This window comes from Protomyctophum bolini, assembly GCF_963924005.1.
Source record: "Protomyctophum bolini genome assembly, chromosome: 7".
Taxonomy (NCBI): domain Eukaryota; kingdom Metazoa; phylum Chordata; class Actinopteri; order Myctophiformes; family Myctophidae; genus Protomyctophum; species Protomyctophum bolini.
The window spans coordinates 41,658,852-41,672,276 of NC_137868.1; positions in this window are offsets into that span (position 1 = coordinate 41,658,852).

Consider the following 13,425-nt stretch of genomic DNA (forward strand, 5'->3'; position numbering starts at 1 on the left):
GATAAGTGAAAATGATCAAACAGTTGCTTAAATATAAACAAATCAACGCAAAAATGTTAATAGATCTTTTATAATTATTGACTACAACTATAGTGAAAATAGCCAATCTACAAGTTCACAAAGATTCCGTATGGCCTCTTTCTTACGCCAGGGCTCCACCGGGCGCGTTGCGTCTCCGTCGCGTGCGTCAAAAAAAGAACCAGGGCAATTTCAATGGTGACGGAGATGTGACGCAACGCGGGCGGTGGAGCCACCCTTCATTGATTAAAAAGGGAACATTCTGTGACGTGACGGAGACGCGACGCTGACGCGCCCGGTGGAGCCCCGGTGTCACACTCTCTCTCACACACACACACACACACACACCTTTATGCTACTGCTCACTGCATGGGACATTTTTCCATGGGTCAATTACCTATTTGCGTGTTTTCTCTTTCCTCACATATGCAATTGATATATAGTTAGTGATAGTGATCCAGCTGCATAAGAGATGGAAGATTCCGTATGGCCTCTTTCTCACTCTCTCTCTCTCTCACACACACACACACACACACACACGCACCTTTATGCTACTGCTCACTGCATGGGCCATTTTTCCATGGGTCAATTACCTATTTGCGTGTTTTCTCTTTCCTCACATATGCAATTGATATATAGTTAGTGATAGTGATCCAGCTGAGATGGAAGTATCTATTCAGTTCCACTAATGTTCAACATTGCCATGTAATTCTCATATTAAGTTTCAGGATCACTTGTCACTTGATTGCATTCCACTGGCTGGATGATTGCATTCCACTGGCTGGCCTCCACATGCTCAATGTGACAGCGGACTGAACTCACACTCCATGTTTGGCAGTGCTGGAAAAAGTATACTAAAATGATCAAGACTGTAATATAGAAATACAAGTTTTACAAAAAATGTACAAGTAAAAGTACAAAATGTATACTTAAAGTAGGCCTATACCAAAAGCTTCATGTAGATCGGCTATTTGAACTATACTCTAAAATGTGTAAAACATCATGGCAAAAGAGTCTAGGCATATATAGGGGTAAGGCGCAACATATAGGTCTGCCCCGGTCTGCCCCGGTCTGACCACTTCAGTCAAATCTGTAATGTGAACTTTAGTTAGAACGGCATGCAGAGCTTAAGCAGACACTGTAGCAGGCTCACTCCTTCCTTAGGTGTCTTGCCAACAGATCAAATTAAATTAAGTGCTCTTTACTTATACTTGATTCAAGTCCACTTTACATGCAGGTTTCCTTTTACAGGGAAAAGAAATAAGAGCTAATAAGATGCCATTAAATGTTTCATCATTGTTTAGCTGCAGGGCTAAACCGATATATAGTCATTCCACTGTGTCACAGTGGGTCAGGGGTAGAGTGGCCGAACCCGGGCTCCCCCAGAGTTAGTGTTACAGTGGCTCAGGGGTAGAGTGGCCGAACCCGGGCTCCCCCAGAGTTAGTGTCCAAGTGTCCTTGAGCAAGACACTGAACCCCTAATTGCTCCCGATGTGCTGGTTTGTGCCTTGCATGGTTTCCGCCGCCATCGGTGTGTGAATGGGTGAATGTAATGCACTATATCTATGTAAAGCACCTTGGATAAAGGCGCTATATAAATGCACCATTTAAGCTTACTGTCCATGATAGATCCAGAAGGCATCCATATTCACCATGGTGTTATGAGTACCGGTATACTCAAGTAGCCTAACTGTACTTTTGAGGTGTATATATATTATTTTAACTTTCTTACACATTTCAATACTTTTACTTAAATCTCAGAGGAAAGATATTGTACTTATAGGCTACTTACTGCACATAAAAATATATGAAAGCGTTAGTTACTATAGTTACTTTATAGATTTGGATTATTATTACAAAACACATTAACCCTTGGTTAATGTGCAAGCTCACAATGGGATGCATTGTGAGCTTGTAGATTGTAGATTTCAAAAGTCTGTTTAATACATTTTGAACTTTTGAAATGGGACATTCTGCTCATCTGCTTTTACTTTTGGTATACTTGAAGTTGGTGATACTCTTACTTTTAATCAAGTAGGCTAAATTTTTAATAATGGACGTATACTTGTAACAGTGTAGGCCTATACTGTATCTACATTTCAGTACTTTTACTTAAAGTAAAACATGTGACCTACATGCACCTACTTTTTCCATCACTGGCCAGAACCTACTGGACTCGCTTAGCTGTTACACCGACATGTGTTACCTATTGAATTATTTGACTCCTGACTCCGAGGATCACATGCACGTGATCTTCAAAAGTCTGAAAATAACTTTTGAACACCGTTTGAACACTTGGTCCTAAAAATCCTCACTATGATACATTTTCTCTGATGTAATGAATAGGCCGAAGTAGTCAACGTCGTCAACCAAAAGAAGTTGTTTTTTATCTTCTCTCTTTATCTTAAAAATGAAACCGAAAAATATATACAACCTCTGGGGTCACATAATTCGTTAGGGCACCGATGTCATTGTAACAGCGCGTGCAACCAGCGCCTGTAAAGCGCACGACATGAGGTTGAGCGCTGCACGGGACAGTGGACGTATATTTACGAAGCAGGATACAACTAAAACTATTAAACGACAGCGAATCTATTTTTTTCTGTTCAAGAAAGAGGTGAGACATTGCTTTAATACCGGTAAGTGCAGCCTGCTCAAGAAGTTGTTTATTTATTGAATCAATTACATTATTCTGTTTTTGTCGGTTCTGTTTGCCTATTTTAAGTTGGAGCCACTATTAACTGCATTAACGTCAGTTTAGCTACATAGGCTTATCAATTTGTATTTATTTATATCCACTCATGAGACAAACGTGTCGTCATATGAATGGGAAAACAGGTGCGTGTATTGGTCGTGTTTTAAATTGGACATTTGGGCTTATTAGATCTGGTCACTGTTTAAAGTTTTAAAAAAAAGACGTGACTTCTACATCTACCTGGATGGTGTTTCAGTAGGAATAGAGACAATGATGTAAATTGGTTCTCTTATGAGCTGTAATTACTGCATAGGCCTATAGGTTGTGTTTGGAAAATGTATGGCATTTTGTAGTTTATTGTTTATTGCTTCAGCTGTAATGTCGATGGAGTATAACTATAATTATATAATATAATATAATATAATATAATATAATATAATATAATATATAACTATAGCCTATAAGGAGGATTTAGAAAACAGCAAGATAGCCTATTGCTTAAAGTTCATGAATGCCATGGCTGTATAAAGCAAGCAATGGCTTATCAATTCCTCCCATCTCTCTCTCTCTCTCTCTCTCTCTCTCTCTCTCTCTCTCTCTCTCTCTCTCTCTCTCTCTCTCTCTCCCTCTTCATCACTCTCCCTCTGGAATTTAAAGGAGTAGTTCACCTTCAAACTTACTTTCTATCAATTGCACACACCCATATTTTTGTTTTTACATTTCTGAGCCAAACATTTGATGATGGGAGAAAAATACTACTGGAGACCATAAAAAATATGGAAAAAGTGACGCCATTGGTTTCGACAGACCTGTTTTGAAGACTTTTTCAGCTATTTCAAATTTCGCCATCTTTATACATCCAGTCTGAAATGAAACCGGAAACCACTGCTATTGGCAGCGAGGGCAGGTCTTCACTGGGTATAGAACCAGAAAGTTAGAAACCCTAGAGATATACACTACTTTATCATTCATTTTAAAATGTATGGAACCATAATTTACTTATGTACGCATAGCATGACGATTTAAAAAAGACTAAACTAGCGATTGAAAACCCAAAGTATTTATGAAAAGGTTTACTATTAAAAGTAATAAAATCAAGTGTAAACTTCGCCCCAAAACCTCGCGACCAGCAGGAGGTGAAATAATGACAGGAACGGCATGCTGACAGAGAACCTGGAAGTGAGCTTCAATTCCAGCATGAATTGGGGGGGGGGATACGATGCAATGTTAGCTCCTGTTCTTTGAATTTTGTAGAACTCTTGATCATTTTAAAGATTTGCCTTTTTTATTCCTATTATATCCACCAGGCAGGCTGATATCGTCTCGTTGCACAGCTACAGTAATCTCACAAACAATTCTTAAATCTCACCAATCAGCATCAATCTTTGTATGCACGTTTCCAGCCGGCCAAGGACCGCAATTCCTAAATATTGTTCAAAACAACAACTATATATTTTTTGAGAATTAATAATTACAGAGCAGTTATCCCTCCAAGGTATGGGATAAGCTTCCAATGAATAGACTGGAATTAGCCAAGGTGTCTGTCCAGTATTGCCAAGGCTCACAAGCCAAGGCTCACATGATGCCACCTCGTCAAACTTGCATGTAAATATGACAAAATAATATATTTTTCAGCGATTCCCTGGTCGCACCAAAATAGTTATTGTGATGTATAGGGTCTTGGTTGGTGAAGTTTCTAAAGATCGCTATATGTCCACTTTGTCCAGTCCTATTTTTGAGAAATTGTAAGCTACAAGTGTAAAGCTCATTGCATTTGCTAAGTGTGAAGTCAGAACGGCTCACGCAGCTTTTCACTGTGGTATAGTGCAGGTCAATGTGAAGAGAGTGTCATGGACTCCAGTAATGTGTCATGCCAATGGTCTGATGGCCCATTATTCTGAAACTTTAATACAGGGTGATCTGAAATATTTAAATGACCATTAGACCAAAATCCCAGTAGTTGGATGGGCCCGTTATCCCGAAAACAAATCCCCCATGGCATTGTTCTGAAGGCCCATTGCTCTGCAAATACACACTCTGGACTGGACTTGTGCACTGTCCATGGTTCTGAATCGGCAGATACAGATGCACTGCCATTAGTATACATTTCTTGACAGGCTAAGATTCCATTGAAAAAATAGTTAGGCTCTTATTTATCAACGCGGTGTACACCCAATTTTGGGTGTACACCGCGTTGTTAAATAAGGGCCTTAGTCTTTACTGTTTATACCGATGTGTATACCGATTGGCTAAAATGCCATGGCTTTAAAAGATACATAATTTTTTACAAACCTAACACCCACTGACATTGCTAAGCGTGAGGTAGATATTGTCTATAATCTCCATTGTCAGGCATGATTATTACATAGGCTATAGTTAAGTATAGCCTATCTGCATGGATATGAGGTGTAATGTTTAATGCACTTGTAAGAATGCCATCTCTACTTAACCAGAAATATCAGCTTACTGTTTACGAACATTTTGTGACCAAGTGGTTCATTTGATTCAAGGTGCTTTCCCCTGATGATCTCAGTAGAACGCCTAATGTCGGGGCTGCCAACTGTCAATCTCGCGTTAGGTCGATGGCCAGTGGTCAAAATGTGATTTTGTGGGCGACAAATTAGTCTTCTTTGCATGTGTGTGTGTGTGTGTGTGTGTGTGTGTGTGTGTGTGTGTATGCTTCCAATGCTGAAAGGTATACCAGTATTGTCAACGATTGCAGGTGTACATGACTAAACAGGTGTTTAGTTTAGTTTAGGTGTAAAGGAGCTTTCCATCCAAGCATCCAACGGACTTTCAGCATGCACCATGGTGGCCCTTTTGACTTTTGACTTGTGTCTGTGATGGTCCACTGATTGCTGTTTCAGCACCATGGACAGAGACACTCTCGTACAAAAAAAAAAGCGATGTCTGCCAGATTCTGATGGCCCAGTTTATACTGTGTATGTCTGCAGCTGCTTCTATCCGGATCAAACCACCATAATGCACAATACACATACCCAGTGGTGTGCTGTGGGTATTTTAAGTAGTTAGGGCTACTTTAATGACGTCACATGCACATCACATGCCCATGCACACACACACACGTGGTGCGCATGCATGTGTACATAGCCACAGCTCAGTGCTATAGTTGAAATACTGTATTCTGTATATATGATGGAAAACCAGTTATTCTATATATATATATATATCTTATTATTTAGCTGCATTGTTAATTTGCTGTTTTTACTTTTGTTTCAATTCATTATTTTCCTTTTTTAGTTTTATTATAAAAGCCCTTTGCAATACTCACAAAACAATCACAGGAACTTCCAACAACGGTCAGGGATAATAATCCACTTGAGTTTTCTGGTACAGCTCTCGTTCTTGGATCCACTGCTGAGCAGTGGCGTGCACAGACATTTAGAGGGGCAGGTGCTCAAGTGAAAAAAGGGCACCTTGTGCAGCGCGTGGAACTGGCCGGTTGCCTTAATAGTGTGAGATGTATAGATTTTGGGGCCTATAGTAAATAATATATTAGAAGCTTTTTATCAAGAATTGATCAATGTCACAATGGTCCACATATAATGAAGTGCATTTTTATGGCCCTTTTCTATGCACTACTTGCCTATACCTAAGTGCTTACAATGGTTCATTCATTCATACATTGGGAGGTGAAGCGGCGAACAGTCGACGCCAGCGTCCTCACTTCCCACCCCCAATCCAACCCTTGATTGGGGGATTACCACATACTGTACAGTGTACACTGTATAGGCCTACAAAAGATAATAATCAAAAGGGCACATTTGGCCAGACGGAAAAGGGCAGCTGCTGCTAACTAAGCTTCGTGGCACGGTGGTCAGCATTGTATAGATATTCGCATGCAGTAAGCAGCAGTCACAGACAGTGTGTACAGGCAGTTTAACCGAGCGAGGACGTGAGTGAGAACATCGCCCATTCAGGTTCGGGAACCCCTATTGGCGTTTTAAAGCATTATGTCATACGTTTAGCTGTTGGAAAAATAGCAGATCTACAGTGCTTAGTAGATCTGCTATTTTTGAAAAACCCGTGAAAATGTGATGCACATTTTTGAATATATATTCTTTCGGAGTGAACGTTTTTAACTCAAATATTTGCTTCTGGGGGTGGTCCCTGGAACAACATATTTTCAGATGGGGGTCGGTGGCCAATAATTACATATCATTTTTGGGGTCCTTTGACATGAAATATTGAGCAGCACTGATATAGAAACATAGGCGTTTTCAGAATACTGTCAGGATTTAGAAGACATTTTTAAAATTTTCGACGTCAGGCCTAAATGGGTTAATCAAATGTTATGCAAAGCATGACAAAGCAGCCCAGGTAAACGACGCCACCACTTTGTTGACCGCTCCGTCAACGCGCATTGTCATGCATGCACGTGCACGTGGGGGGCGTGCACGTGGGGTGTGTGCGTGTGGGGGTTGTGCGTGCAGCTTCAGAAGTACTGGGGCGGCGCCCTGGACAGCCCTAGCGCCTGCAGCGCATCACTGTGACATACCTGCTAACGTCATGTCTGTGGTAACAGAATAATCACAATTGTGTCCAAGAAATGGGATTTGCAGTTATCAGATATGACGTTTACATTTTTGGCAGTATCACTTATAGTGTTGTTTCCGATTGTTTATTGTGTGATTGGAATATCTAATATCCTTGTTTAGGCCTGCATATGAAAACTAGACTCTAATAAGGTATCTCTAATGTGTATTGTTGGAGCAATGGACCTTCTGCAGTATTAGGAATTTGTTTTCGGGGATAATGGGCCATTTGAGTAATGGGATTTCAGACCAATGGTAACGTTTTGGGTTTTCCTATAGCAGTGGTTTTCATATCAAGGTCCATTATTTATTCGCCATTTGAACCACGACGGACCACCATTTGATTTAGATTTAGCTTCTCAGATCCAAAACGTGGAATATTTTGTTATCAGTCAGATCGGCAGTACCTATTTGAAATACCGTAGTCCAGCACAGGGCCCTGCAAGCTGCGGGCCCTGGAGCTTAACTTCCAGTAAATTCCATTGTTAATCCGGGCCTGCGTAGGTGTGATGGCCTCTAGTATTTTAGAGTTGTCGAAAGTTGGCATATCAGCAATACAGAATCATTTCATTTAATTTAGAAGGGTGGCAGTAGTTGATGTTGTCGTTATGTATACCGGTATGTATATCTGTTGAAGACAGAAAGTACCACGTTTATTTATTTTGACCACCAACTCACAACTATATAGCCTACATCACATCCCTGTTTTGTGGGAAAAAATGCAGACATTTTCATAATATCCCCAGTGGGGCTTTCCTATAACTGCGGTGAAACAAACACCACGGACGCACTTGGATTATCTTCTCAGTCACAACCTGCCCGGCACGGACAAAGCACGCTCAGTGGCCACAGACACGTCGCTGTCTGCCTTCGTTCAAAATGTACGCGTTTGTGTGTGTGTGTGTGTGTGTGTCTCACTCGGACACACGATATTCATGGAGAAACAACAACAACACAGACCCGTGGCGTTATAGACGTGAGCGCGCCACAATCCACAAGCTCACAACGCTTTGTGATGCAACACGTTGCGAACAGATCAGATATCGTATAGTGCATGCATAAAGTGAGTGGCAAATCGAGTGGCAAAGTGAGTTGCAAAGGGAGTTTAACGTTGTTTAATGCGATCAGATTCTGTTTGGATGTATGGGCTGTCAAAGCCAGAAAGTAGTTATTTTTTTCCACTGAGTAAGGGTTCTCGCATAACTTCTAGGTATATTACAATTTACAATTTAGGCATTTAGCAGACGCTCTTGATCCAGAGCGACTTACATTTAAGCAAAAACAAAAGCATGGCATACATCACATATATCAAAAGTATAGTTATCATGAATCATGTATCAACTAAGAACGTAACAGTGGAGTATCTATGTCAACTATACTATACTATATTATATATTATATTATACAATATACATGTGTACTACAAAGTGCAATGACTACATAAAATGCCATTCTAGTGCTGTCTACGTAACGAGCTATAAGTCTGTCTAAAATAACAATGCTAACCTAAGTCTACTACCGGTATCTAAGTCTACATAAAGGGCTAGGTATATGATGATGATGTCACACACATACCGTCTATATTAAAATTGCCTTGAGGGTGTTTGGACGACGGACTCCACAAACGTAACATGCGTTACAAGCACATTACAGCACATTTCAAGCACAATTCAACACAAAACTGTTAACTGTGGACGACACCATAAGCGTTACACTTGTTTACAATAGGGTCCACCATGTTCAATTCATCATAACATGTATAGAGACGTACAAATATACACTTCTATATAGCCAAAAACTCATCATAGAGGAGGTAAAAGGGGAAGAAAACATATACAGTCAGGGGAAAAGGGGTGGGTGGGGGCCGTCAGATTGCAGCCGTCCTCAGGTGCCCTTTGAGAGCGGTTTTGCAGGAGTCAAGGGATTTGCATGTCTTAATGACTGGCCTTACACATTTTGGTGGCGAAAGGAGGGAAAGGAATTTAGTCCCTTGTTTGTGCAGAATCTGGGTTGCACATGGTTTGCTGAACTCCCTCTGGTGTTGTGGGTTTGGACTTCGTTGACATTAAGGAAGTATTTAGACAGGTACATGGGTATCTTGGTGGTGTATCGAATCTTGTGGACCAGACCCATTGCAAGATGCTGTACTCTGTCGTCGACCCTAAGCCATTCCTGTCAAAGTGGGCAGGGGTGAGGTGGGTTCAGGGGGTGAGGGCCCAGTAGAAGCCTGACCAGCCTTGTTTTAGCCTTTGAGGTGCTGTGGTACCAAGAGGTGCATGCATAGTCAAAGAAACCTTGTACGAGGGCTCAGGGTGTTTTTGTCTAAGGAGATCCTGTATATAGGAATCTTGTTCTTTGGTTGACGTTTTTGATTACGTTGGTGGCCATTTTATCACCGGAAAGATTGGCCTCCAGGATGGAACCTAGGTAGGTAATTTCATCTTGTCGTGTGATAATATTGTCACCCACTCTAACCAAGAAGCCATCTGCCTTGCTGAGATTATTATTTGATCCAAAGAGAATGGATTCAGTTTTTCCCAGGTGTAAAGATAGTTTGTTATGACAGCGAGCCCGGTGCAGATTCTACCAGAATGTAATGTGTTCAGAGACGAGGGCCTTTTCAAGCTGCAGTTTGTTCCTGTCCGAGACCAGCAGTGCCGAGTCATCTGCGAACAGTTGCAGTCACAAGCTGATGTCATGTCGTTTACATATACAGTATTAGGAACAGTAAAGGCCCTAGTATGCTTCCTTGTGGAATGCCCACAGCTCACTGGGAGGGGGCGGGGAGGGGGACAGTGTTCCGTTCACCTCCACCATCTGTTCTCTCCCCTCCAGGTAGGATTGCATCCAGAAAAAAACAAAAAAACAAGGATATAGGCCTGTCACAGTCATTACATAATCGCCTAATGACAATTATGTGGAATAATTGCAATTATTTTCACATAAATTCCAATTGTTTCTATGTTTTACATAGAGAACAGAATTAGCAGATCTACAAGCTGTTGTTGTGAGCTTGTAGATCAACTTTTTCCGCTGTTTTGTACATTATTTGGAAAGAAAAAAATGTTAAAAAAAACAATTAAATGTGACAGTGATTTCCTTGTATAATTTAAGTTATTTCTCATAATCTGCCCTTTGCAATTTGTCATTAACAAAGCAACACAAAAAAAAATCAATTAAATTGTTAATCGCAAATGTAAATGTGTAATCGTGCAGCTGCTGACGATGCCACCAACTCCACTAGAGCTGTATTGATCAGAGCAATGTGTGTACTGTACACAGCATACTGTATGTTTCAGTGTCTCCATGTCACGTGTGGGGTGGAGCATTGCTCCCATTACACATGTAGTGATTATCTACAGTGTGTAGTAATGAAAACGCATGCTGTGTACCACAGCAATTTGACTGTCACGATCCATCCGGAGGCCCCTATTAAGCACGTCCTAATTAACCCCGAGTCTATATATTACTTAACTTACGATGTTGAGGCGTGACCAGTGCCATTTTGGTGGCACTGGTCATTTGGTGCGGTCATTTGGTGCGCTCATTTGGTGCGCTCATTTGGTGCGGTCATTTGCGCTCTGCACCCATACATGGCGCTTTGCATAAAACGGCCCTGAATTAGTCATGGGTGTGTATGGGCGTATGTATTAGTTTAATCAAACCAATCGGCTGCCATTCCCTTTAAAGGTCAGAGCAAGACGCCATTCTCCGTGCGTTAAGTGGTGAGACCAAAAGAGAAAACATCATATTGAAAGGAGAAATGTCCAAGTGCATTCTTGTCCCGATCCAATTGCTTGCATTATAAGCTGTATATATAGCCGGTGTTGAGCAGTGTTACTCACAAGATCATTCGTACTTAATTTGATGAAAAAACGGTGACACTTGTAGCACTTGTGGTGAAGTGACGTTTGTTGAGGGCCCTGCATGTGTGATTAAAATGTGGGGGAGGTTGTACGTTGTACATGGAAGGCAATCATATAACCAATCATAGCCATTCAGCTTTTTCATATTCCAATCATAGCCAAGGGGCGGCGGTGGCTCAGCGGTAGAGTGGCCGGATGGGAACCGCATAAGGTTGCCAGTTCGAACCCGGGCTCCCCCAGAGTTAGTGTCGAAGTGTCCTTGAGCAAGACACTGAACCCCTAATTGCTCCTGCATGTGCAGGTTGGTATACCTTGCATGGTTTCCTCCGGCATCAGTGTGTGAATGTACGGGTGATTGTGATGCACAATCTACGTAAAGCGTCTTGGATGAAGGCGCTATATGAATGCACCATTTTTTATTTTATGTTTTTTTTAATGCCAATCAGATTGGAATATGAAGAAGCTTAACGATACCTCATGATTCCAGAGATGATGTGTGCTGATTTGTGTGAATCGTGGACAAAACCTGTAAGAGAAGTAGCAAAATAAACATGCACGAATAGGAGCACATATACAGTACCTACAGTACGTACAGTAAAAGTCCTTCCCGTGGCTGACCGGGGTTCAAATCCGACCCTCTTTGTCTCAGTTCACAGTTTTGGTATACAGAGAGAGACATGTAAGAGAGACTATAGGAACTCAACCAGTGGCCTGGTTTTCAGACCCACTGCCGGTCGATGTCAAGTATTGACGTCTGCATATTATGTCACATCGCAGCCAGCAGGCTGGCTTCAGCATACAGTAGGCTTGGGCTACAACAGTGTCTGTATGTATCCATACAGTATGTCCCCCATGTTTTGCCCAGATATGGAGCTTTTGCCAAAACATGATGAGATGATTATTGCAGAATCTCTACATACTGTACATCGGCTATTTTGAAAATTGACGATCCACAAGCTCACAACACGTCATGATTCTACGTGTTGTGAGCTTGTAGGTCTGCTATTTATAGGTAGACAATGTACAGTAGCAGAGAAAAAGCTGAGAGGGAGACAGTGTAGATGAAACCGTGAAACGGATAAGCTAAAGAAAGCTAAATTGTGAAATCAATTTATAATTGTGAATTGATGTAGTGCATTTCTCCAAAGCACTTTACATTCACCCTTTCACACACCGGACACAAGCCATAATAGTGCTTTCTTGGGTTATAAATCCTCTTAGCAGATCTTGTGTTGAACTGTACTTTCCTTCCTCTATGTTTTTTCTGCAAACTGTTAATAATCAATCAATCAACCAACCAATAGCAGAGGAAACCATGCAAGTATACCAACCTCCACCTACTGTACATAATCTATTCCTCTTGTGATAATGATAAATGTATGTCTATACTGTAAGTCAACATGACAGAGGAAAAACATTCATTTTAACGACCGTATAATATTGCTAATCGCTGTTTGGGGTTTCATAGTATTTGGTGGGATTTGGATGTTGGATTACGTTCAGACCTGCGTGTGGCAAAATGCCCCCCCCCCCTTTGATTATTGTTTTGCTGGCGGTGATTATCGAGGGCCTTTTGTTCCCAGAGCTCAGTGTGTGGACAGCCATACACAGACACACTGAGTGGACCTGCACGTCAGAATCAGAGTCCTTTATCCTCTTTAATCCTGTTGCTGTATAGGAATTCACGTCGGTGACGTCATGCGCACAGACATTATCAACAAACACTTGATGACGTCAGACTACGTCCCGGCAAACAGTATACGTACGACCTCACAGTCGGCACAGCACAGTGTGGGACGCTGCACTGCTCTTTTATGAACCCATTCTGACCTGAGATCAGATTCTAAAAAATGTACTTCTACATCCTGACAGTTTTCATTCTGACCTGAGATCAGATTCTAAAAAATGTACTTCTACATCCTGACAGTTTTCATTCTGACCTGAGATCAGATTTAAAAAAAAATGTCTTCTATGTCAGTCGCTCTTCGATTTATCAAAAATAGCAGACCTACAAGCTCATAGCGCGCCACTCGGTGGCGCGCTATGAGCTTGTAGGTCTGCTATTTTTCAATAGCTAAAGCGTAACATAGTGCTAACACCAAAATGGGTTCCCGTTCAGAATGGGTTAACCCACTTTGGACTGAGGTCGATTAAAAAATAAAAGGCTTCTAAATCCTAACATTTTTCTGAAAACCCCATGTTTCTATGTCAGTGGTTCTCAACCTTTTTCATGTCAAGGACCCCCAGAATTATCTCTATTGGGCCACGGACCCCCCCATCTCAAAATATG